Raw genomic sequence first — 24,262 nt, 5'->3', positions numbered from 1 at the left:
TTTGTGACATGAAGAAGATATAAATATTTAAAGGGATAGCAAATCTATTTCTCTAGCAGTTACAGTTGCGTATTAATAGACTCTGTTTAGTCACTCAAATATGTTTATAAATCTGTTATTTTCTTAAGAAATATTCTCAGGGCTGGGTGGAGTGGCTCACGCCTGTAATTCCAGCACTTCGGGAGACCTAGGCATGCAGATCACCTGAAGTCAGGATTCAAGACCAGCCTGGCCAACATGGTGAAACACTATCTCTACTAAAAATACAAAAATTAGCCAGGCATGGTGGTAGGTGCCTGTAATCCCAGGAACTTGGAGGGCTGAGGCAGGAGAATCGTTTGAACCCTGGAGGCGGCGGCTGCAGACAGCCAAGATTGCACCACTCACTCTAGCCTGGGAGACAAGAGTGAGACTCTGTCTCAGAGAAAAAAAAAAAAAAGAAAGAGAGAAACATTTTATGCTAGTATAGTAGGAATCAGTTGCAGAGTCAGAGAAACTAAGCTTTGCAAGAAATCTTGGAGCATTTTTATTCAGTGGTATAAATTCATTTGGAGATAGGATACCTTAGACACACACACACACACACTCACAGACACACACTACACAACTGCTTATTTCAGAGAATTCCTACATCTTTTGAAGTATCTCTATGGTCCCACCCTTAGCTAAGAAAAGTGATTTGGTGCAGTCGTTTAATATTATACACGGATACATTTGCCTCAGCTTTAAGTGGTCTGAAGTCAACTTTGGTATGTAGGAATGTCCTGAGTTGGGAGAGGAGGAATCCTAGACATGTCATGTTCATTTCAGGTCCAATCCCACCGCAAGACCGGGCAAGTTAACTTACAGTCTTTGGTCCTCAGTTTTTTCCTATGTAAAAAAGGGAAATAATCACAGTAGTACATGCCTGCTATTTATTGAGTACCTACTGTGTTAATGCTAGGCACTTTACATATTTGCGTTCAATTACTGCTAATATCAATGTTTTGTAATAAACATGAATCACCTTTTCACAGCTGAGAAAACCAAGGATTAGAAATGGAAGCATGCCTCATATCGTGAAGTATAAAGGATCCAGGATTTGTACCATCTGTCTCCAAAATTCATGTTCTTCTCTAGGATATGGAAATTCCTACTTGTAAGGAATAAGGTAGCCTCATTCATCTGCCTACATTAAAAGAGCCTTCAAAATAATATTACAAAACCCAGAGTTTCGTATCAATGCAGTACAGTTCAGCATTTTTATAATTCTGGAAAACAGAATGAGGCAGGAATGAGAGGGACTATGAAGAAAACGATAACAGAATAACATCCTTTATGACGGAGTACGTGATCTTTGATATCATTGAATGTCATATGTGGTAAGGTATTTTATAAAGGGGTTTAGAATGTTATACTAACAGCTTAGAAGTTCAATAATACGCCTTCCGCCACGGTCGCCATTGGAGAGGAACAGCCACGGCTCTTCGGTATCCTATGGCCGTGGGCCTCAACAAGGGCCACAGGGTAACCAAGAACGTGAGCAAGCCCAGGCACAGCCGCAGCCGCGGGCGTCTAACCAAACACACCAAGCTCATGTGGGACATGATCCGGGAGGTGAATGGCTTTGCCCCGTACTAGCGGCGCGCCCTGGAGTTGCTGAAGGTCTCCAAGGACAAACGAGCCCTCATGTTCATCAAGAAAAGGGTGTGGACACACATCGGGCCAAGAGGAAGCGGGAGGAGCTGAACAATGTCCTGGCTGCCATGCGGAAAACTGCTGCCAAGAAAGACTGAGCGCCCTCCCCTGCTGTCTCCCTGAAATAAAAAACAGCTGTACCCCCTGCCCCCCCAAAAAGAAGTTCAATAATACTTTCCTTCTAAGATATTCGAAGGACAATGAGATAATGTTAAGGACAGTAATCTGGCTTTTCAGATGACCTTTCTGAAGTGATTATCAAAAAGAGCTCTAGTTTTTTAATGTCTAAGATAAATGATCATACCAGCAGAGCAATTTCAGGTCTGGACTGCTTCCTGAATGTAGCCCCAAATAAAGGTCTTCAAGACACTTCCAAATATGCAAATCAGCTGAGTGGGTTTGTGTGTGTTTTAAGCTGTGTTGAGTTTCAGAGCCAACCTGCTCCAGAGTCAGCTAGACCAACAAACCACAGTCTGATCTGATTTTAGCAGAATGAAGGACAAGCACAGTCCATGCCCTTTCGCATCCCATAGCTTCACCGGGTATCACCACACAGCTCTTTAAAGATTAAGCTCTAAATGACCACGCTTTTTGAGACTTTAATAAAAGAACATTTGACAGTGTTTCTCCTGAAAATGTCTGAAAACAATTTGCTCTTCTCTTGAAACGAAAGCACAGAACTACAGCTTCCCCTTTCTGAAGCCCTGCCCTCCCTATTATTGTGATTTCCAAAGGAATGGCATTGAGTTGACTGCTTTTCAGGCTGGATAATGGCGTAATTTATTATAAAAAACCCTAGTCAGACTTAAAAAGAAAAAAAACAAAACTGTAGAAGCCCACTGGTCTACCAAATCCTTTAGAGACACAGAGCCTATGTGCATTAAAAACCTGCTAGACCATGGTGAGCCTATGAGATAGGCTATTTTCTGTCTCATTAGAACCAGCGTTTAAAAATACCATACCTCCTCAGGATGAAATGTCAAGCTTGAGACTGCTGTGTGCAGATGAGTGTGCAGGACACCTGGCTAAGTCTTAATGGTTTGTAAACAGCAGGATTAGTGTTTCTGAGTCTCTGCTGTGTGGAGGTTTCTAGTTGGCTTACTCAATTCACACACAAAATATCCTAGGTTCCTTTGGGGAAAAAAGTCCAGCTAGACAAAGGACAGAGGACCTTTTCCTTCCACAGGTATTTGGATTCATACATTCATTCCCTAATTTAAGAAATCTTTCCTAAAACATGAACTAAGACCCAGGTACTGTGTAGGTATACAGAGGTAAACAAAATCAGACATGTAACTGGCCATCATAAAAGCTAAAAAACCTGTGGGCCAAACAAACATACGAACTTCAGCCTGATTTCAAGCTCTCTGAATTTAAAGGAATGTCTTATTTGTCTTTCCATTTTCCAAGAGACTAGCAGAGTGACTTATAAATAATAGGTGACTAATACGCAAGGGAAATGGAATTTTTTTTTTTTTTTTGAGACGGAGTTTCGCTTTTGTTACCCAGGCTGGAGTGCAATGGCATGATTTCGGCTCACCGCAACCTCCGCCTCCTGGGTTCAAGCAATTCTCCTGCCTCAGCCTCCTGAGTAGCTGGGATTACAGGCACGCGCCACCATGCCCAGCTAATTTTTTGTATTTTTAGTAGAGACGGGGTTTCACCATGTTGACCAGGATGGTCTCGATCTCTCGACCTCGTGATCCATCCACCTCAGCCTCCCAAAGTGCTGGGATTACAGGCTTGAGCCACCGCGCCCGGCCTGGGAAATGGAATTTTTTAAATTAAGTGTATATGATTAGTTTTAAAGTAGTAATAATCACAATCACTGTCTTTTGTTGAAACCATACAATGCAGCAAGCACTGATTACTCAAAATAATCTTGAAATAAATTGATAGGAGACATTTAAAAAAAATTTAAATCTCTGTAGAACCTGCAATCCCTCTAATACTGCTGTATCACAACATTCATTTCTCCTGGGAAGCTGAAGGCATTAAGATACTACATCTACTGATTTTAAAGAAGGTGTGTAAAAATCTCTGGGCCTTTTCCAAATGCCTACCTATGTTAACAGCGGAGGAATTTGCAGTATCTGTGAGACTTCCTTTGAAATTTGGCATTTGATGACTGCACTGTGTCCAAAGCAGTGGTTTTCAGGTATCAGAAGCACCTGGAAGAACTTTATAACACAAATTGCTGTGCCACATCTCCAGAGATTCAGCAAGTCAAGGGTGGGGCATTTCTAACAGGTTCCCAAGGAAGCCCAATGCTGCTGGTACAGGGATCACATTTTGAAAACCTGCCTTTATAGTGTTTCAGTTTCAAAGTCTGAGTCCTACTATAAGATTAGTGCCACCAAAGAACAAACTTATAAAGAAATACTCTGAGAATGTATCAGAGGAAAATAGTGTATGTATGTGTATGGGGCAAGGGGGAGAAACATGAATGAATGAAGCCTCATAAAACTCTCTGGTTCACCTCCATCTCAGAACCAGCAATTGTAGTTCTAGGGTCTAGGGACAGGTGAAACTACAGAAGACAGCTAGGAACAGTGCAAGGAATATTCAGGTATTATCTGTCAGCTTGATTACTAGAGGAAAAAGGGAAAAGAAGCTCTTAGACTAGAAATCCCTTGCTATTCTGTAATTTATATTTCATCACAAAACTAAAGAATAAAAGTAGTCTCATCCAGAGAGGGGAAGTCAGCCCAAATTCTGGAGCTTCCTAAAATTAGTATGTTTCTGTGTGTGTTAAATCATCCCAGTTTTACAAACAAAGGAAATGAGGCTCAAGGAGGTTATTCTGTAGAACCCCCATGACCACAAAGGAAGCAAGCCAAAAGTGGAGTTTGGTCCAGGTCTCCCTGGCTCCAGAGCGTATTTATCCATTGGAATTATTCTGTCCCTGCCTTCTCTAAGTGACTCCAAATATATACATGGGGGTGTGATGTTGTTGTGTGTGTGTTTGTATAGTAGCACCTGGCACACAGTAATTCCCAGTAAGCAAATGATAGTTTTTTTGGGGAGCTAGGGGTGGGGGAGGATGTATATATATCTACTATTAAATACTTACTGGGAATTACTATGTGCCAGATGCTAATCAGATTTTTATTAACTACTTTAATCTTAAAACAATCTGAAGAGGGTGTCTTACAGAATCTCAATTGTATAGATAAGGAAACAGAGGATTAAATAACTTGTCAGACCCTGGAGAACTTGTAAAAGAAAAACAAACAAACTAAAATGAACTCCAAACCGATTTTATTTCAAAGCTAGAACTTTTCACGTTTCTTCTTTCCTGATACCAGCTATCTCCCTCCATTTGGCCAAACTGGTCTGACTCAAGCTTTTTATTTCTAATTATGTTTCTACAGAATTAGATCCTCAGAATCAAATTTAATATGTAAATGAAATATCCAAGAATATAAAGATTTCTACTGCTGAATATCAATTATTAGAGAAAGGGGTGAAGAATTCCACCACATTGAAACTGTGGCTAATGGCTACATTAAGGATGATTAATATCTATATTAGAGTTTCGGTTAATATGAAATAAAATGTATCCTTAGTTTTTTCATACCCAAAATGAAATAAACCTGAACAAATTATTATGAATTGTGTACTTTATAACGACAGCTTTTTGCAGTTAAATTGATTAATTAAATGTTATTACCCAATGCTGAAATCATTTTCTCATGATAACTGGGCAACTGAATTAAAATTTTCTAAGACCAAGGGCAATCCACTCTGACACAAAGTGAATAGTTTTAAGCTAAAGGTGACTTCCTTGCAGTATTCATGGCTATCATGAAAGTAGATATTAAAGTATTAGACCTAGTTACCTTCCTCTTACTTTATAAAACAGAATGAGTTATATAGCTATAATCCACATGCCTCTTTAAGGGCAAATGCAATGCCAGTGCTGGTCTGTACTGGGAAACAGATAACACTGGATAACAATGGAAAGATTATATTATAAAAAGAAAGAACAAAAAACTGGGTCAGTATTAGAGTTTATAAAAGTCAGAGAATGAGTCCAATTCATGCTACACTGGAGAATTCCAATCAGCTACAAGCACACTCTCCATAAGGAAAAAAAAAAAAAAAGCTGGGTTACAATTCATTAAACTTGGCTTCTTGAGGGCTGATGAGATGAGCAGAGGGAATCTGCTCTCTTGGCACAATCACTATTAACTGAAAATGCAGTAGAGAACAAGGTCTGTTTCCACATACTCTTAAGCTATTTGCTCCCATCACTCTTTTAAGAATAACTGAAATAAGCTACCTTTCCAATTTTTCATTTCAGTGCTAAAATTTACTTACATAGAGTTCTAAGGAAGTCCACCAGGAGCACTGAGTTCCAGAGGCATGTTTCACTTTCTTAAGATATCTCATCAGCTTTTTTTGTGTTTTCATTTGCTGCATAAAACCCCTAAGATATACAGAATATACTCTTCTTTAAACACTTCTAAGGGCCCGCTTCCTATCTCTCAGGTAAAAACACTGAGTCCTAGATGCTTATGGCCCCTGATTAAGACCTGTGGTTGTTAGTTCTTGGAACTCTATTTCAACTACCTGCTTAGATGGCTCATTGAAATCAGTGGGGGATTTTTACTCTCTCACTGACACTGTATAAATGTTAGTTCACAAAAGGGAAATGGTTGAGAGGGGACAGACAAGCACTGTGAAGAAATTAAAGGACCTTTAATGGATTAAAAACAAAAAGCCATTCTGCTCTCCAGGGTGCACATTTATTTAGTGAGATTTGCTTAAAAGTATTCTCAAGTCTCCAAATTCAATCGACCAGAATGACTTTAAAACATTTTTTTTTCTGGTCCATTGAAGAGATATGCCTTTATATGATTATTTTAGTGACAATTATCTATCAGGTAATTGCAATGTGAAGATAATATATAAGTATGGCAGATCCTGAGAATTTTACAAATCCAGTATCTCCAGGGTATTTTAAAAAGCACTTTGGCTTCATTTTTAAATCTAACCACTCCAACAGACATGAGAGTTATTACTCTTGGGTAAGATTCAAAAGAATGGGTAAAGTTAAAAAGAATAATTTTCTGAAGCATTTTTGACAGCAATTAATTTCACAGGGGATAAATTCATTTCCTAAATCTCCAGGAAAAACATGTTTTTGCTGTATATCAGGATGCACTTTTTGAAGAGAAATCCTTTCACTAGGGTTTATAATGATCTGAACTGTAGAAGAAATATAATTAGGTGGAATCATTACTATTTCTTTGAACTAGATTTAATTGCATTTCCCCCAAAACACAAAAAGTTTACAGTTATTGTTCAGGCCTAACAAGAATTACAGTTAAGGAAACTGGGAGTTAGACCAAGATGGCCGAAAGGGAGCTTCTCCAGAGTACAACTCCCACTGAATGAGACACAGAACCAGAGGGATATATATGCGTCTCTGAGCAAGGTACCTGGTTCATTCCAAAGGGATTGGTTGAACAGTGGGATTGACCCAAAAAAGGCAGCAAAGGCAGCCCAAAGGGGGGAAGCTGAGGTAAGGCATGGCACTGCCCCACCTGGAAAGTGTGTCTGGAATGGAGGATTGGGGGGCGACACCTCCTTGGTACTCCAAATCAGATACAGTGCTACACTCTGAGACTCTGGCAGCAAACAGCCCAGGAAAACGCCCCCTGGTTGAGACAAAGAAAGCTTGTGAGAAGGAAATGCTCCTCCCACAGAAGGGAGAGTTGAAAGCTGGGAGGGGGATACGCCCAGATAGGCCCCACCCCCACAAGATCAAGCAACCAGAGTCCCTCTCCCTGTAGAGTTTTGCAGTTAACGAACGCATCAGAAGGCACTCCATCGGGAGCAGTGGGCACGGCAGAGGGAAAGAAGCCCACCATTGGGAAGGCAGGTCTAATCCCACCAGCCTAAGTGGAAACCAGGTGAAGAATAAACAGCAGCCTGGATGAGACCAAGGCAGCCCAGCAACCTCCACAGACAGACAATGGACAAACTGCCTCAAGCAGCACACTGACACCTGTGTTAAGTTAAAAAAAAAAAAAAAAAAAAAAAGCCTCATACAGGAGAAATAACCCCAACTTTAACAGAAAGGACATCCACTCAGAGATCTCACCCAAAATCATCAACTTCAAATTTCAAAGATAAAGTCATAAAGATGGGAAGAAACCAGCACAAAAAGGATGAAAACATCAAAGTCCAGAATGCCTCTCCTCCCCAGAGAGATCACTATGACTCATCAGAAAGGCAACAAAACAGGTCAGAAAATGATTTTGACAAGGTGAAAGAAGCAGGCTTCAGAAGATGGGTAATTACAAACTTCTCTGAGCTAAAAAGAACACGTTCTAACCCAATGCAAATAAACTAAGAACCTTGAAAAAAGATTAGACAAAATGCTAACTAGAATAACCAGCCTAGAGGAGAACATAAATGACTTGATGGAGCTGAGAAACACAGCACAAGAACTTCATGAAACATACAAAAGTTTCAAAAGCCAAACGGATCAAGCAGAAGAAAGGATGTCAGAGATTGAAGATCAACTCAATGAAATAAAAAGAGAAGGCAAGAAAAAAGAAAAAAGAGGGAAAAGAAATGAACAAAGGCTTCAAGAAATAAGGGATTATGTGAAAAGACCTAATCTACGCTTGATCAGTGTGCCTGACAAGGACTGGGAAAATGAATCCAAGCTGGAAAACACCCTTCAGGATATTATCCTGGAGAACTTCCCCAGTGTAGCAAAACAGGCTAACATTAAAATACTGAAAATACAAAGAACCTCACAGAGATACTACTCAAGAGGAGCAACCCCAAGGCACATAATCGTCGGAGTCACCAGGGTTGAAATGAAGGAAAAAATGCTAAGGGCAGCCAAAGAGAAAGGTCAGGTGACCCACAAAGGAAAGCCCATCAGACTCACAGTGGATTTCTCAGTGAAACTCTATAAGCCAGAAGAGAGTGGGGGCCGATATGCAACATCCCTAACTGAAAGAACTTTCAACCCAGAATCTCATATCCAGCCAAACTAAGCTTCCTAAGTGAAGGAGAAATAAAATCCTTTATGGACAAGCAATTACTGAGAGATTTCGTTGTCACAAGGCCTGTCTTACAAGAGCTCCTGACAGAAGCACTAAACACAGAAAAAACATCCAGTACCAGCCACTGCAAAACAAACCAAATGGTAAAGACCAATGATGCAAAGAGGAAACTGCGTTAACCAGCTGGCAAAACAACCAACCAGTAACAAAATGGCAGGATCAAATTCATACATGACAATATTAACGTTAAATGTAAATGGCCTAAATGCCTGAATCAAAAGACACACACTGGCAAACTGGGTAAAAAGTGGAAACCCATCAGTGTGTCATATTCAGGAGACCCATCTCACATGCAGAGACACATATATCACATATATGTAGACTCAGAATAAAGGAATGGAAGAAGATCTACCAAGAAAATGGAGAGAAAAACAAAACAAAACAAAACAAAAACAGAAAACCAAACAGGGGTGACAATTCTAGTCTCTGACAAAATGGATTTTAAACCAACAAAGATCAAAAGAGACAAAGATGGGCATTATGTAATGGTGAAAGGATTAATACAGTAAGAAGAGCTAACTATCCTAAATATATATGTATATATGCACCCGTTCAGGAGCACCCAGATACATAAAGCAAGTTCTTAATGACCTAAAGAGAGACTTAGACTCCTGCACAATAATAGTGGGAGACTTTAACACTACACTGTCAATTTTGACAGATCAACGAGACAGAAAATCAACAAGGATATCCAGGACTTGAATGCAGAATTGGAACAAGTGGACCTAATAGACATCTACAGAACTCTCCACCCCAAAGCCACAGAATATACATTCTTCTCAGCACCACATCACACTTACTCTAAAATAGGCCACAAAATTGGAAGTAAATCACTCCTCAGCAAACGCAAAATAATGGAAATCATAACAAACACTCTCTCAGAGTCTGATTTGGAGTGCAATGAAATTAGATCTCAGGATTAAGAAACTAACTAAAAAACACACAAACTCATGGAAACTAAACAACTGGCTCCTAAATGTCAACTGGATAAACAATCAAATGAAGGCAGAAATAAAGATGTTCTTCAAAACCAATGAGAACAATGACACAACATACCAAAATCTCTGGAACATATTCAAAGCAGCGTCTAGAAGGAAATTTACAGCAATAAATGCCAACATGAGAAGCGAGGAAAGATCTAAAATCAACATCGTATCATCAAAATTGAAAGAGCTAGAGGAGCAAGATCAAAAAAAACTCAAAAGCTAGCAGGAAGACAAGAAATAACTAAGATGAGAGCAGAAATGAAGGAGACACACAAAAAAACCTTCAAAAAATCAATAAATCCAAGAGCTGCTTCTTTGAAAAGATCAACAGAATAGACCACTAGCCAGATTAATAAAAAAGAAGAGAGAGAAGTATCAAATAGATGCAATAAAAAACAATAAAGGGATATCACCACTCATCCCAAAGAAATACAAACTACCATCAGAGATTACTAAAAACAACTCTATGCACAGAAACCAGTAAACCTGGAAGAAATGGATAAATTCCTGGACACTTGCACCCTCCCAAGACTAAACCAGGAAGAAGTTGAAACCCTGAGTAGATCAATAACAAGGGCTTAAGTTGAGGCAGCAATTAACAGCCTACCAACCAAAAAAAGTCCAGGTCCAGATGGGTTCACAGCCATATTCTACCAGATGCACAAAGAGGAGCTGGTACCATTCCTTCTGAAACTATTTCAAACAATACAAAAACAGGGAATCCTCCCCAACTCATTTTATGAGACCAACATCATCCTGAAACCAAGATCAAGCAGAGACTCAACAACAACAAAAAACTTCAGGCCAATCTCCATGATGAACATAGATGCAAAAATCTTCAATAAAATACCAGGAAACCAATTGCAACAGCACATCAAAAAGCTTATCCATCAGAATCAAATAGGCTTCATCCTGGGATGCAAGGCTGGTTCAACATATGCAAGTCTATAAATGTAATCCACCACAAAAATAGAACCAAAGACAAAAACTACATTATTATCTTATAGATGCAGAGAAGGCCTTCAACAAAATTCTACAGCCTTTTATGCTAACTCTCAATAAGCTAGGGATAGATGGAACATATCACAAAACAATAAAAGCTATTTATGACAGACCCACAGCCAATATCATACTGAATGGGCAAAAACGAGAAGCATTCCCTTTGAAATATGGCACTAGAAAAGGATGCCCTCTCTCACCAATTTTATTCAATACGGTATTGGAAATTTTAGCCAGAGCAATCAGGCAAGAAAAAGAAATAAAGGATATTCAATAAGGAAAGGAGAAAATCAAACTGTCTCTATTTGCAGATGACATGATTGTATATTTAGAAGACCCATTCATCTCAACCCAAACTCTCCTGAAGCTGATAAGCAATTTCAGCAAAGTCTCAGGATATAAAATCAATGTGCAGAAATCATAAGCATTCCTATAAACCAATAACAGACAAACAGAGAGCCTAATCAAGAGTGAACTTTCATTCACAATTGCTACAAGGAGACTAAAATACCTAGGAGGACAACTAACAAAGGAGGTAAAGGACCTCTTCAAGGAGAACTATGAACAACTCCTCAAGGAAATAGAGAAGACACAAACAGATGAAAAAACATTTCATGCTCATGGTTAGGAAGAATCAATGTTATGAAAATGGCCATACTGCCCAAAGTAATTTATAAATTTAATCCTATCCCCATCACACTACCAATGACCTTCTTCACAGAACTGGAAAAACCCACTTTAAACTTCATATAGAATCAAAAAAGAGCCCACATAGCCAATGCAATCCTAACCAAAAAGAACAAAGCTAGCAACATCACACTGCTGGACTTCAAGCTATATTACAAGGCAACAATAATCAAAACAGTATGGTACTGGTAACAAAAACAGAGACATAGACCAACAGAACAGAACAGAGGCCTCTGGATCAGCACCATACATCTACAACCATCTAATTTTGACAAACCTGACAAAAACAAGCAATGGGGAAAGGATCGCCTGTTTAATAAATGGTGTTGGGAAAATTGGCTAGCAGTGTGCAGAAAGCAGAAACTGGACCCCTTCCTGACACCTTACACTAAAATTAACTCCAGATGGATTAAGGACTTAAATATAAGATGTAACAACATAAAAACCCTGGAAGAAAACCTAGGCAAAACCATCCAGGACATAGGCATAGGCAAAGACTTCATGACTAAAATACCAAAAGCAATGGCAACAAAAGCCAAAACAGACAAATGGGATCCAATTAAACTTGAGAGCTTCTGTACAGCAAAAGAAACAATCATTAGAGTGAATTGGCAACCAACAGAATGCGAAAAAATTTTTGTAATTTACCCATCTGACAAAGGGCTAATATCCAGAATTTACAAAGAACTAAAACAGATTCACAAGAAAAAAAAAAAAAAAAAAAACCCATCCAAAAATAGGTAAAGGATATGAACAGACACTTTTCAAAAGAAGACATGTATGAAGCCAACAAACATATGAAAACATGCTCATCATCACTGATTATTAGAGAAATGCAAATCAAAACCACATTGAGATACCATCTCACACCAGTTAGAATGACGATTGTTGAAAAATCTGGAGACAACTGATGCTGGAGAGGATGTGAAGAAGTAGGAACACTTTTACATTGTTGGTGGAAGTGTAAACTAGTTCAACCATTGTGGAAGACCGTGTGGGGATTCCTCGGGGATCTAGAAACAGAAATTCCATTTGACTCAGCAATCCCATTACTGGTTACATACCCAAAGGACTATAAATTGTTGTATCATAAAGACACATGCACAAGCATGTTCATAGCTGCACTGTTTACAATAGCAAAGACCTGGAACCAACCCAAATGCCCATCAATGATAGACTGGACAAGGAAAATGTGGCACATATACACCATGGAATACTATGCAACGATGAGTTTGTGTCCTTTGTAGGGACATGGATGAACCTGGAAACCATCATTCTCAGCAAACTGACACAAGAACAGAAAAATCAAACACCACATGTTCTCACTCATAGGTGGGTGCTGAACAATGAGAACACATGGACACAGGGAGGGGAGCATCACACACTGGGGTCTGTTGGGTGGGCTAGGGGAGGGATAGTGGGAGGGAGGGTAGGGAGGGATAAACTGATGAGAAATATCATGTACAGGTGATGGGGGGATGGAGGCAGCAAACCACCTTGCCATGAATGTACCTATGCAACAATCTTGCACACGATCTGCACATGTACCGCAGAATCTAAAGTACAATAAAAAAAAAAAATTACAGTTAATCAACCTAAGTACCTAATGTCATCAATGGATGAATGGATAAACAAAATACGAAATACATATATACGTGTGTGTGTGTGTGTGTGTGTGTGTGTGTGGTGTGTGTGTGTGTGTGTATAGATATATAGATACTTACATATATATACATGCATATACATACAGGAATACTATGCAGCCATAAAAAAGAATAAAATCCTATCTTTTGCAACAACATGGTTGGAACTGGTGGTCTTTATGTGAAATAATTCAGAAACAGAAAGTCGAATAGTTCATGTTCTCACCTACAAGTGGAAGCTAAATAATGTGTACACATGGATATAAAGGGAATAATAGACATTGGTGACTGGGAAGGGTAGGATGGTGGGAGGGTGGGAAGAGGTGAGGAACGAGAATTACTTAGTGGGTACAATGTACATTATTAGGGTGATAGTTATACTAAAAGCCCAGACTTCACCACTATGCAATATATCCCTGTACCAAAACTGCACTTGGGATAGTTATACTAAAAGCCCAGACTTCACCACTATGCAATATATCCCTGTACCAAAACTGCACTTGGGTTCTTGAAATTGATACAAATTTAAAAAAATTTTCAAAAGAAAAAAATCACAGAAACAGCATTATAGAAACAAGTTCTATATGTAGGAATATTATAATAATTTACTGTTGAAGATTTAAAATTGTAGACAATTGATATTTATGCTTTTTTAAAACCTATTACAAATTGAGAACAAAATTTATGATAGACTCAATGACAGCATTTTATTTCCATGTTGGCAATAGTACTCTTTTCCTAATGGTAATTTAAGGAAACATTGGTTTACCTCTTTCTCCACCTGTCTGTATACATTTAAAAGTCAAAGTATAAATTGTAAGATTACCTTAAAACTCAAAGTATAGTCAGAAAAGAAAGACACTGAGGAGACATGAAAGCTTATCATGTTAAAAAATTAGTTCCTAAATGCCAACTTGGAGATTTTAAACTAATTTTTCAGGCAAAATAATGTAATACAAATAAATAACAAAAGCTGATATTCTACAATATAGAAATGTCTTCATGTTCATAGTCCAGTCCTCTTTAAGGCCTTCAGACACAATGCCATTGTATTTTCTTCCTTTTTAAAATTCATGTGATCATATGTTTTTCTTGCTGATATGTCATCTTTTTTTGTAAGGAAATAATTCTTAAAGTTCAATAATAAAGCAATTAATAACAGTCTGAAAGAATTTAGACGGCTTTGGCCCTTTCTTCTGTAAAAACAAACCAATTCATTGTAATCATCTTCTTCAAAGTTAATAGGCTAAAAGTAATATTTATGTAAAAATAATGAGAAATTAATCAACATATTTACAATGACAAAATTATCATTATTGCTGCTACTACTTTAATTCTCAAAAGTTTTTCTTAGAAACAATTTGGAAGAAAATGATACAGTTAAGTTATCCTGACTTAAAAGTAAACCAGAATAAAAATAGATGACAATGTTTTAATCACTCTGAGGAGAAAGAACAGGAAACACCACAAAGAAGAATTAAGTTGAAGATTCAGGTTAAAGAGAATTTTAAAGAACACTGATATGAAACTCTGACCAGTTTGCGAGGTTTAATTCATAACGTAATTACATATAGAGCTACTGATGACACACAGCCTAGAGGTTCTATATTAACGAAAATTAACTTTAATTATTTAATTTGTCTAATTAAAACAGTTGTATTACTAGATTTTGAGTTACATTAAGCCAACTACAATGGATTACATTATTGTGCCCACCAAAACCAAACACATTCTTAGCCCTGTTTTAACTCAACAGAAGTGAGTTGATTTGAAATTTCTAAGACTCAACTAATTAAATACATCATTCATTTATTGAATAAATAGTTGCTGAGCATCTGCTTAGGGCTAGATGCCGTGATAAGTTTGGGGAATGCAAAAGTTAGTAAGACACTAAAATGGTTTTTGGCTTTTAAAATAACTTATTACAAACTGTCATTTCTACATTCTAAGTACTCAGTAATGATACTGTAATTGGACTCTCCAGAATTACAATAATTTTGTAAGTAGGTAAATAACATTTTCAATTCAAAGAAATCTGTATTGTCACATAAAATATATGAAATATGGAGAGAAATAATATAAAAATAATGAATATACAGTCATTACTCTCCAAATTCCTAAATTAATGAATTTCTTAGTATAATACTTGATTATAAACCCAAATTTTATTATATATTTGGGTTTATAATCATTGATTATTATAATAATATATATATATCATTGATTATAAACCCAAATAACCATGGGTTTAATTTTTTAAACTTCACTTACCCAAGCTTAAAATTTCTACCATAGTTTCCACATTGAGTAAAATTTAGTCAATCATTGAGTCTTTTTTTACGAGGTAGGTACCCATCGTGTTGCCCAGGCTGGTCTCTAATTCCTAGGCTTAGGGAGTCCCCAGCTCCCCTCAGCCTTTTGAGTAGCTGGGACTAAACATACACCAACACACGTGGCAGTCAGGTCTTATTTTGAACCCAGACATTCACAATGGCTTCCTTTGTAGTGCTAATTACAGCTCTAAATTTGCAACTTACTATTCTTTTGCATAAATCTTCTAGTTCAGGCTTTTCTTGTCTCTGTCTCCAGAACTTACTTTCCTATCACCACACTTTTGAGTATGTAACCCATGTTTTGCCCTATTATCTTCTTCCTTTGCCTCCAATGATCTAAATTCTTCCTGGATTCTTGGAAATATTTTCCCCTTTCCTGGACTTCTAGGAAGAAGCTTCTCACTCACCTTTTCATTTTTCACTCATCACATTTGCAGGATGTCTTTTGCAAAAGACCATATGCAATCTATTTAGCATATATGATTTATCATCAATATCCCAACTCTCTGTGGGTAGGACCTATGTCTTAGACTTCTGCATGTCATCCTCAGAAGCTATATAATAGCTTCTGCTATAAATAAAACCTCAATCTACTTTGTTGAATCACATGTTAACGGTAGTTTTTGAGATTCTGTGGAATTTTAAAGTACATTCTGAACATACATGCATTGTAAAGGTGTTAATAATGTATTTTAGTGAAAAATTAAAATTATTTGAAAATTGAACATTTATCAGTAGCATATAGCATAAATCCTTGTTAATCAGAAAAGTCTACTAATTAAATCTAGCATTTTTGAATAGTTCTGAAATAATATAAAATAGAGATCTACTGAATTTAATTTTTGCTCAGTTTGTGTTGTTTATGCTTTCTTTAGTTCTAACCAGGAATGCTCTCCTATTCACTATTATCTTTATAATTTACCAATTTATTATTTTAAATGTCTTATTCCAGTATGTTTGACATTTTACAAAGCAAAAAGTTTTTTTCAAAAAAGCCCTATATTCTCCACTAATTAGCTGACAATTATATAATTTACCATTTTTAATATGGCTGTCTTTCAATTTATTCAAATAAGCAGGATCTAACATGGGCTCATAAGGCTAAGAAACATAGAAAGTTCTAAAATATTTTTATCTCCCTTCAAGTAGGACTTTATAAATGTATATAATAAATTATGCTGAGTAAATGAGATAATTATTCATTCAATTTAAGATAAATACATAGGCACAGGCCACAATGTTAGATCTAGATATGTTTAAGAACATCTCTGTTGTTATATGGCTTATAATTTCAAATGCATTTAACTTGGTCTTTTTTTTGGTGGAGAGTGTTGGGAGTAAGGAGAAACTCAAAACCGAAAGCATATTAGGGAGCTTCAAAATTTTCAGGATTAATGGCACATAAGGATTTCCAAGTTTAGAAGAATTCACTTAGTTTAAGCAGAGCTGTCACACTGAATTTCTTTATTCATCCATTGGTCTAAACATATTAAACACTCGCTACATTCCAAAATACTCTAAATACGAAAATTTAGAATACTTTTAAAGCACTTGATATAGAATGCTCCTGTTCAGTGAAGAGCTCTGTTTTCATTTCTAACAGGCCTAGGATAGGCAATATGCTTATGTATTTCAATTTTATAAAACTACTTCATTTTCAGAGAATTTGAAATATTTAGAGAAAACATAAGAAAAAAATTCTCACAACAAACCCTACTACTCAGAGACAACTACCTGTAACTCTTTTATATAATTCTCTCCACTCTTTTTCCCCTTTATGTGTGTGTATGTGACATAAACTCGTTACTATTTTATATATTTTTCATATTTCTTCCTTACAATGTGAGTCATTTCACAGCCACTATCTTCAAGAAATATAACCATTTTGCGAGAGACACAGACGTGAGACCAAGAGATCAACTAAAATGTAATGTGTAATAACAGTGATAGTACACAGTATAACGCATGCCTACACAAAGGCCCCTCCCTCAGTCTAGTGGAGTGAAGACATACGTTGCTGAGCTGAGGGTTGAAGACTGTGGAGCACCTGCAGGAGCCAGCTGCTGGGGATGAGGAATGGGGACAGACCAGTGATACTGAGTATTTAGGGTCTAAGGCATCCCTTGGATGGGGACAGAGCAGTGATACTGAGTATTTAGGGTCTAAGGCATCCCTTGGAGGTGGTAGAAGACTCGCAGAATAGCAGAGCACTGTTTGGGCATAACAGACAAAGCGGAGGTTGATGGGGCTACCATTACATGCTAAGTAGTCAGGTCTTTCCTTTAGGCCAGTTCTCAAGAAAATAAAAAAAGCAAGAAAAAAATGGAAAGCGCTCTCATTGGTGATACACATGAAAATCTCAGTCCTGGTGCAGTGACTCACTCCTGTAATCCCAGCACTTTGGGAGGCAAAGGTGTGAGTGTCACTTGCCATCAGAAGTTAGAGCAGTAGAGCAGTCTGGGCAACAAAACGAGACCCCATCTCTACAAAAGAGTAAAAAAAGTTAATTAGCCGAGTGTGGTGGTGCATTCCTGTACTCCTGGATAAATGTACTGAACAATTTATAAGGTCAACAATAAAAACTTGAGATTGAGGCAGGATGATCATTTGAGCCTCTAGGAGTAGAGGTTGCAGTGAGCTACGATTGTACCACTATACTCCAATCTAGGTGACAAAGCAAGACTCTCTCTAAAAGGGAAAATATAATTTCCCACTCCCCAGTATGCTGTCTAAAAGTTAGATCATGGACACTGGAATCAAATTACTGACTTAGAATTCTAGCTCCACCATTCAATAGCTATTGGGCCTTGAGCACATTAACCAATCTGTGCCTCAGTTTCTTTATAATGAAGATAACTGTAATAGCCCTTGAGGGTGTTAAAAGGATCAAATGAGATAACATTTATAAAGCAGTAAGAATGGTGACTGGCACATAACACTATATAAATGGTTGCTAAAAGCAACACCCCTGTAATATCAAAACAAACAATTCTTGATATCCAAAATTCCTACTACAGAACAGAATTCATGTGCTTTGGGGTAATTGCTAATGCATTATATAGTTAATTTTACGGATTTTATGATTATAACATTCTATATTGAATCAATCTAATAATATTATTTCTATGGATTAATTTAAAAGATGAAGCATCCAAGCTGATTGCAACTGAACTCATTTCAGGTCTGGTTAATTCTAGCAGTTGTGGAGCAGCAGAGTACTTAGGTTCTGAGTTATATTTCATTTTGGGTTGGGTGTTTATGCTCTGAATTAACCATAAGCTCCACATTAGAGAACTTGGGAAAAAACGCTCAGCAATATCGACATTCTAGAATATTTTTGGCATAATACACAAATTGCTTAATAAACTGCAAAAGATTGAGTAATTTTTCAAAACACCCAGACTGCACCTGCTTGATGATTGTTATTTATTTCAGAAATTCCATTTTGTACGTTGAAAATAACCTAACAAGTATATTTTCCGTATTTATGGCCAAGAGCTGGTCATTGAAGATTTATGATGCTCTGCAAAAAACAATGCTGACCTGGCAAGTGCCTCCAGGGAAGGAGTGGCTCAGAACCCAGTGGATGAAATAAATTGCTATTAATTATGGTACTAAGTCTTAACTCCAGCCCACCCCATTGGTTTGTGACCTAAATGTTTTCAAATACCTTAATTCAATTTATAGTAATGCTCCCCAAGGGCAACCAATTTGCCTCATATGGTTTTCTAGGACACAACGTAGTATTTTGGCACACTGCACATGCTTAAAAAGTATTTGTTAAATTAGCTAAAATTAAATCAAACCAATGTCATCAACAAAATCTGTTTCATATTGAGCCATGAAGTATTTTACACAGAATGCCTCTCCTGTCTTAGTTCAGATGCCATCCTGATTTAGGAATTTCATTTATCCAACAATTCTTACACGGAATAGTTAATTCCAGTTATTTTTTCCCTAGCACAGTATCTCAGATAGTGTAAACTGAGTATCAATAAACACATATATCATAGTATCAATTCCTTGTCAGGAACTTGATACACTGTACATTTAATCCTGACAACAACACTGATTTAAAATGAGCATTTTCCATTTCTTTTTTATAGAGGAAAAACCTGAGGCACCAAGAAGTCTATTGGTCACACAAGGCAGAAGGGGAGACTTTAAGATTCTTTTTTCTACATTAACTTTGAAATCATTTTACTGTTAGCATTCACATTTTGAGAATAATTTTTTATAAATATGGTATGCTTTTATCCTAAAAACTGTTTCTTCATCTCCAAATGAAATAGTAGTAATAAAAGCAATTAAAACCTTTTATTTCATTTATTTCTAGCAAGAGATGGTCTTGCCTTTAATTCCAAAAGAATTCTTAGTCAAAGAAAAATAATCTTTAACACAATTAACAGGAAGAAGTTGAATCTCATTTCATGTCCTGTGTGGCCCTCCCAGACCTACCATTAACACTTGCTGCTACCATTTTGCTTTTCTTTGGTCTATTACGTAGCCTGACAGTCATTCATATTTTTATGTACTCTGTTGAGAAGTGGGAATTTGTACATAAAAAGATGTCCTGTCAAATGTATCTTACAAATAAGCCTAACTATGATAAAATTATTAAATGGGTGGATTTAGAGGCTGAAACTGGTGGAACCACAATTATAAAATAAGTAAAAAAGCCTTATCAGTTATCCATACAAATGTGGTGTTACATGTTAGTGTATATAAAATATTTTATATTAGATTTTTCTCCCAGCAGTTTGTGTTTTGTTCTATTTTAATTAGAAAATTATCTAGTAATATAGATTCTTCCCCAAGACAAACTTTCAGTTTGTTTCTTTTGTTGTTTTGAAAGAACATGTTTACGACTTAATTTCTTAAAAAGGGGACATTTTCTTGACATCAGTACAGTAAAATTTGAATCAAAACTAAGATGTTGACCATATAACTTCTACACTACATATGAGTATATCAAAACAGCATGTTATACATCTTAAATATAAATAAAAACACACAAATAAAACCTGTATTGTCCCCAAATCCTAGCATACCAAATATGGAGATACTAAGATTCTACTAATATACACTCTCCAGTAAGGAGACAATCCTTCTAAAGATGACACATGAGTAACATAAATTAGTTCCTCAATAAATTTTAGCAATCATTATTTTTACTACTACTGTAAAATCAAATTGCTATCCTAAAACCTGGCACTTTTTCTCCAATGCTTTTCTTTTTATGGTTTTCAAGCTTGCTTTTAGGAAACAAGATAAGATTTCTACCTCATGCCTAACCAATTACATTTGGCCTTAAAAGCTAAGCTCCTCATTGAGATTTTATTTCTTTTCCCAATTACATTCTCCCCATGGGATTTTGTTAGAGGTAAGCAGGGACCAACAGAACCAACAGCTTGATATACAGGCACAAAAGCCCCAGGAATTATGATTTTGTATTGCCAGATGGTCAAACTAAGCTAATGGGTGGCAGAAGCAAATAACACCCCAGTTAATTTTCTATCTCAATCAATTCTGATCCCATCTCAGGCTTATAGCACATTTCACTGTCAGCCTAAATTTTAAAAGGCAGTACATTCCCTCACCACACAGAACGTAGCAATAGACACTGCAACCAGAGGATTCAAATTCTAAGCAGACAGCCTTGAAAGTGGAAGAGACCCTGTAGTTCCATGTTGTTTATTAGACCTTCTGACATAAGCCTGACTCCTGACAGGGACTCTGTCACATTGTGTGTAGGAGCATAACATATCTAGCAGGGCTAACTACTCTTTTCCAGCCCTTCCTGGACTGTAAGTATTAGATGGGCCAGCATGATCCAAAGTAAAGGTCTCAAAATTCAAATTGTTGAAGCATAGAAGTACATCTTGATGAATATAAAATCCATCATAGAGAAGAAACTGAAAATAATTTTTTTCTAACTAAAAATATGGCAAGGGATTTTTTTGTGTGTTTGGTTTCTTAGAAGATTTCCAAAATTCTGTGACATTATCATCATAATGAAAAAATCCACTCAGGAAATCACAACAAATACTGTAGTCTGATGCTGGAGACTATGTGAAATATTTAAAAACACAATGCTTTACAACTAAAATGTAATTACATTCAACAAATTCTTTTTGAATGTTTACTGTATATTTTCCATTGTGCTACACACTAGCAAAACAAAGCTGAGTTAAGCCCAGTTTTGGATGCAAAATAAGGATATTCACGTTTTTGGTTCTCTTTGGATACATGTGTATTAAAATGCATGCATAATATAATATCAGTATTTGCTCATGAGTTCTCCATTTCTTTGATCATCTTTTCACATCTCCTCATATTAAGAATCTATGATTCTAATGAGATAAAATATGCCAGTTTATTACAGCAAGTAATATACATTCCAAAGTTGCCAGCAGTGTCCACATTTGCCTACTGTTCAGCTGTTTGTTTTTAAGCAGTAACATGGTAGAAGATTCACATTGCTTTTTTAAGTTCTTATAAGATGATAATTATTCCAATTTACCCCAAAATATTGGTGTTATGAATAGATTATGGGGTACACATGTGAGACCAATTTTAAACCAAAAAAATGTGATTCTTTTATTGTATTAAAAAAGAAACTCTTTGTTAAAATCTTCTAATATTTTGACAGAGTTAGGTTACTTCTTCTTTCCTTCCTCCACATAGCCACATTGGTAATTGTTACATTTAATTTTTATTGAAGTATTTAGATTTCATTTTAATGTTTTACTGTCTCTTTCTTCCTGTTAGAATTTTAGTAACTCATCTGAAGGATGGTGTCCTGGTTGACTGTTAATGATGTGCTTGATGTAACCTCCTACTCAATGCACACACACACACACACACACACACACGCACATGCACATATACACATGCACACATACATAACTACACACACAGTTTGCAGTTTACTTTTTCTACTGATTATTCTCAAAAAGTGAAACAAAGAACTACTTTTCCATTCTGGTCTCAATGCTTCACAGCCGAGTTAATTCTAAGGTAGAAAAGATGGTAAGGATAGTCGTAGCAACTAGAAAATTATGCGTTAGCCGCTGAGTCTTTTTCTCTGCCTGCTCAGACACTGAAGTTTTTCCTCACCCAGATCAAGTCCAACCACATCTCTTCTGGATCATTGCACTCAGGTGATTCCTTCTTTCTTTGAGCTCTTTATGTCTTTAGTCATTGGCAATTGATACTCAATTATATATTTTTATTAGTCTTCTGTTGTTTTCTAAATTCATATTTTGCCTCCTGCTAAGTCTGAGGGTTTCTTGATTTCAATGGCAAAATGCATGTGAAGAGTGAGTTAGTACATACTGGTGAACTGCTTCACAGTAATATTCTACTCATAACGCCATGAGTGTAACGTGTTGTAGTGTTAGCAAGGAGCCAGAGGAGCTCAGCAAACTCATACTCTGTGGGAAGAGTACAAAAAACCAAAAACATTAAAGAATTCTTTTCCTTGGCATCAGCTCTCCTGAGATGGAGCCATATAGGCATTCCATAAATGTTAACTGATGGAGATCAACATATTTTACTTCCAAAATTTTGCATCCAACCAGCTGCCACTCCTCCACCTCTAATGTTAGATTCCAAAAGGACAGTCAGTTCTGTTTCCGGGTTTGCCTGCTTCCTCCTCTGGATCCTGTTTTTTAAGGTAGGAGGCAAGTGGCTGTGAAAAGGAAAAGATACTGCTTTTAAATAAATCTGGACAAAATAGTTCAATAAGTGCCTGAAAACCAGGAGAATTATAAAGTTACTGAAAATAAGAATTTAAAGTAGGAAAAATGAATGCACACTAACTTCTACATTGCCAGAGCCCACTTTTACTTGCTTCAAAGTTTTCATCAGTTCCGGGACCCCGCAGGAACCCTCCTGGGGCTGAGTGCCATTTTGAATTTTCCTTGTGACTAAAAGGCCCTGTGAAGAAGCTTTAGAAGTTTTGGCAGGTTTACTGGCTGCGGTATTTTGTCAGGCATTTCCTTTGATCAGTTTCTGAGCCTGACACCAGAAGCCCCTCCTCCTCCACCTATACCCTACAGCTCTACAACATCTGAAGTAGCCTCCAGTTTCTATTTTGTTTTTGTTTTTTCCTCAAAAGAAACCAAAAACCCGCGTGAGCTTCCTGTGCTGGCTTTTTGTAAATGCTGTAATTCCAGAACCCTGGACATCATAGAGAGTATCAACTCTTTAAAAGTGACTGAGCTATAAGGATTTAATTAATGACTATGAAGAAGAAATTGCTCATTCATTTGTGTATATTTCCCTATGCCAACCACAGAATACAGTAAATAGCATGGCTGACAAGATTGTTCCACTGAACCTTTCATCAGATGTATTTGGGGAAAAAGCTTATAATTTAAAAATAAAATTACCACTGCCTGGTAGAGGTTTTACTTCCCCAAAGATTCTCTACCAGGTAGGTTTTTGCTTCCCTAAATATTCTCATGTATAAATAAGTATTTTAATAGTGCTATTAATACATTATTTTCACAAAACGTGGGAGAAGTAAAGATTTCTTTTTGTTTTTTAGAGCACCACGATGGATAATTTTTGTTTTATGTGTCAACTTGGCTATGATGACCAGTTACTTGGTCAAATGCTGGTCTAGATGTTGTGAAGTGACCCTGCAGATGTGACTGACATTTAAATCAGTTGACTTTAAGTAAAGCAGATGACCCTGTATGATGTGGGTGTACCTCATTCAATCAGTTGATGACCTTGAAACCAAAGACAGGTTTCTCAAAGAAGGAGGGATTTTTGCCTCTGGACTGCAATATAGAAATTCTGCCCCAGTTTCCAGCTTTCTGAGTAAAGACTGCAAC

The 24,262-nt window shown here is 36.9% G+C and overlaps 1 protein-coding gene and 1 pseudogene across 27 annotated transcripts in view; one reads left to right on the top strand and one right to left on the bottom strand.

Annotated features, from left to right (window-relative positions):
* The window catches only part of NRXN1 (neurexin 1), a 1,157,741-nt gene that overhangs the window by 977,532 nt on the left and 155,947 nt on the right, over nucleotides 1–24,262 (bottom strand). The gene's annotated exons all lie outside the window — the stretch shown is intronic.
* Nucleotides 1,047–1,775, top strand: LOC120366341 (large ribosomal subunit protein eL36-like; annotated as a pseudogene).

This window comes from Saimiri boliviensis, chromosome 1 (assembly GCF_048565385.1).
Source record: "Saimiri boliviensis isolate mSaiBol1 chromosome 1, mSaiBol1.pri, whole genome shotgun sequence".
In the NCBI taxonomy this organism is placed as follows: domain Eukaryota; kingdom Metazoa; phylum Chordata; class Mammalia; order Primates; family Cebidae; genus Saimiri; species Saimiri boliviensis.
This window is presented reverse-complemented; position numbering and strand designations above follow the sequence as displayed.